This window comes from Humulus lupulus, chromosome X (genome assembly GCF_963169125.1).
Source record: "Humulus lupulus chromosome X, drHumLupu1.1, whole genome shotgun sequence".
Taxonomy (NCBI): Eukaryota; Viridiplantae; Streptophyta; class Magnoliopsida; order Rosales; family Cannabaceae; genus Humulus; species Humulus lupulus.
Window position 1 is genome coordinate 20,150,568 of NC_084802.1, and position 4,062 is coordinate 20,154,629.

At 30.8% G+C, this 4,062-nt stretch overlaps 1 long non-coding RNA gene across 1 annotated transcript; it reads left to right on the forward strand.

The window, feature by feature from the left end:
* Nucleotides 1-791: 791 nt before the first annotated feature.
* On the forward strand, nucleotides 792-3,667 carry LOC133803903 (uncharacterized). Its single transcript, XR_009878205.1, has 3 exons — nucleotides 792-1,255; nucleotides 2,187-2,250; nucleotides 3,410-3,667. It is a non-coding gene; the product is annotated as an uncharacterized LOC133803903 (long non-coding RNA).
* Nucleotides 3,668-4,062: the final 395 nt, after the last annotated feature.

Consider the following 4,062-nt stretch of genomic DNA (forward strand, 5'->3'; position numbering starts at 1 on the left):
AAACATCATCTTAAAAGGAATTACTATTGGAAAAACATCCAGAGTGTGCAGGAAAATTGCACGGTGGGCCCATTATTTAACAACAAATTTTTTTTCCACCGCTCATATAAATAGTTTATACATTCAAGAATACATGCATGAATCATTAGTATGCAATATTATTAATCATGCAATATATATATACACGTCCATACACATGTATGTATATTTACATAGATAGACACACACACACATATATATATACTCACAACTATATATTACATGCACACATATACAAATATTTATGGACATAAATATTTACCTTTTGAAGCCTATCAAGTGTCCTTGAGTCTTTTCGTATAAATAACAATCTTCTTATCTAACGCTTTGAGTACTCAGACCACGATCGTCCGGAGTATTCTTTACACCTCAAGATGTGGGTGGGCACTGTAATATCCAACATTTTCATTATACATTTTTTTATTATAAATCAGAGTTTTAATACATAAAATGTACAAGTTTACAAATTTAAGAAATAGTAATGGAAAAATAGTGTTTAAAATATCATTTTATGTTTTTAATGAGATTAAAGAGAGAGAAACTTGAGTAGTCAAGTATAGGACCTGAATGTCATATAATTTTAATTGGGGATTTTTATAAAATTAAGAAAGTTTTGCTAAAGGACTTATTTGAAAAGAATTTTAATATTTTGGGTCCAAGTGTAATTTTTTAAAAAATAATAATAAATAAATAAATAAAATAAAATAAAAGGCTTCAGCCTTTCTTTTTACCTGAGCCCCTCTCTCTCTCTCCTCAGAAAACCCCTCTCTCTCTCTCTCTCTCTCTCTCTCTCCTCTGCGTATTACTGTTGCCGACGACGCAGGAGTACTTTCCGGCCACCATTTTTAGCCACGCGCCGGACCGTTGGATTCAGAGGCCTCCGAACTATCGACCCACGCGAGAATCTAGAGCTCACTCGCCGATTAAACGCCTCAACCACTCGATTTAAGTTCGGCCACCCCGCGACTTCAAAGTTGCGATTCGGCCACCTCGGGCATCCGTTTGCCGATCCGTCACCACCATCGTGTTCCTCGTGTTGTGGGCTTCAAAACCCAATAACTTGTTCCTACATCTACCATAGTTGGGTGGTGGGCCCACCACGAGCCACCGCGATCCACCGTAGATTGACGGTCGAAACTTAGTGTTCGAGGTTCCGAAGTACGTTTTGAGTCTCAGAAAATCATCGTTTGACTTGTTGTGGAACCCGATCATTTTGGTATAATTTCTTTAACCTATATATTGTGATTTAATTGTGATTGATTAGAGTAATTGTTATTATGTGTATTTATAGTATATAATTATATATTATTGATATATGGAATATTTTCTGTAATTTACTGGCTGTCTGGGATTATATGTATTTTTTATACAGGTTTTGATTTTGGAATTGTCCACTTTATAGCCGTTGTGCTGTCCAATTTTCTAGAAAATATTAGATATTAAATAAAGTATAAAAATACATATTTAATTGATTTTATATTAATATGGAAATTATTATGATTAAGTAATTTTAATTATTATTGTTATTATTTTGTTAAGTAAATCAAGAATACAGATTCATATATATATATATATATATATGAAAAGTATGATTTATAGTAAACCTATTATCTAACCATTATTATTGTATATTAATATTTGAATATTAAAATAATATCAAATATTAGTTTCTTACAGTTATTGATATTTGTAAGACCAGTGAATTTTGGAGAAAGTATATTTATTATATCACTGGAATTGATATTATGACTAATTAATAATAATATAAATATTTATATTTATATTATTATCATTATATTGATTATTACAACTTTATGTTAAAAATATGATTTCTTTTATAAAATGACTATTTGAATATATACATCCATATACGTATTGCTATTGAAGTATTTTGTTATTAATATCGAAATAAGTTTAATTATAGACAATAATTATTATTTTTGTTGGGATTATTATTATTATTATCATAAGAGTACATTATCTTATGAGCAAGGTTTAAATCATGGTTTTATATGAAGAGTTATTTGCATTACGTTGATAATAATTATTGTTATCATTTATATAGTTTCTGGTATTATTAATATACACTATCAATAGTGTATATTTATGATTTTGATAGAATTTAATAAATGATGTGCCTTGAATAGGATTTGTATGGATTTGATTGATTGACTCTTGGTGAGGAATTTTAAAATAAGCTAAGGACCTAAGGTAAGTAAATCTCACCTTTTGTGCTTAAGTGTAAGATGCATGACTACATTGATTGTGTACATCTGATGAGTTAAGTATGGTATGATGATGATGCATATGATAAGTATGTGAAAAATGGTTATATGAACACCATAAGGGTGTTGTGTGATATGTAATTGATGAATTCTGTGATATGTGAAAGATGTCTTACTTGGTTAAGAATGATATGAATTATGTGCAAGTATGTATTCTTATGTTGATGGATATGTGGATTACTCTATGTTCATGATTTGTTATATGTTATGATATATGAAGCGTTTAAGTTTTTAGGCTGGAAACCTTAGACCTGAGCCATAGCTCTACGTTAAGGTATAACAACGCCACCAACCCAAAGCTTCATGTATTATGACTAAAGATGTTTTGAGTTATATGAGATGTGATACAATGCCTTGATTGAATACCATCAACATGAGTCATGAACATGAACATTGGCATTTCAGCATCAGCATGTATGCATGGCATGTACAGTTATGTGATACATTATTATGTGATATAAGACCATGCATATGAATATGAGAAAAGTTATGAAATGCCTTGAAAAGTCTTATGTAAAGTTAAACATTTTAATGACACAAGGCTTAAGCAAAGTGATAATAAGATGTTAAAAAGGGTGCCACTGTTTCGATGAAGCAATTAAGTAAGTGTAATGAAGAAGACGGAGGTCTATAAGACTTATAGTGGCTGCCCACTAGTGTGGGCTAGGTCAGAGTTGACCATTCAGATATGTTTGCCATGTTTCCGTCTTTCTCCTCCATATGTGAAATAAGTATGGCAGCTATGGCAACGACGAAATGAGTGTTATGATGAGCCTAGCTGAGATGATGGCTAGCCGGAGGAGAACCCATGGGATTCTATATGATATGTGTAACAAGCCCTGCAGGCATTGGCTGAATCAAACAGTGTGCACAAGTGATATTGGGCCCATAAAAATGTGAAACTAAAAGAAAGAGCATAAAAGTAAAGTTTGAAAGTGCTTGAGCAATAAATGAAATGCATAAGTATATAAGTCAGCATATTAGTATATGTGTACTACAAACTCATGACATTCATGTGTATGTGTATGCATGAGATTTGCTTACTGAGCGTTAGCTCATTATGTTATTTTCCAACATTTTTCTAGGTGTGGCTTTAGCTGTTGAGCAACTTGTGGAGCACGGACTCAGTAGCAATGCAATAATGGTTTAGAGTTTTCATATGGCTGCCTTAAATTTAAAGTATTCATACGTGTAATAATTTCTTCTAATAAGTTTATATAAAAGTTTTAAATTTTTCTGTATTTCTTCGTATCATTTTATTTAATTCTTTTGGTCAAGTGCCTTACATACTCGTAAACCCTAGAATTACGAGTATGTGGCAGACGTACCCTACCTTAGGGACGTTACAGGCACATAGAGAATAAACTTCGTAATTTAGAAATCACAAGTTTATCTCAACATATGAGAACTTGGATTATGACTTGAAAAATGTTGGAATAATAAGAGAAGAAGATGAAGAATTTATTGTCCGACAAATTTCTGAATCTCTTCTCAATCACACATATTTATCTTATTATCATATAATATATATAGGTTTTATATTACACCATTAATAATAATAATAATAATAATAATAATAATAATAATATAATTATGATAGGAATAGATTTAGGTAATATCTAACTTAACAAATTTGAAAAATCTATTTTCAAATTATTAATTAAATAAATAAAAATATGAAAAAACCAATACTGATACTTTATCAGTACCACACTCACGAATGGCACAGTCCTTGGAC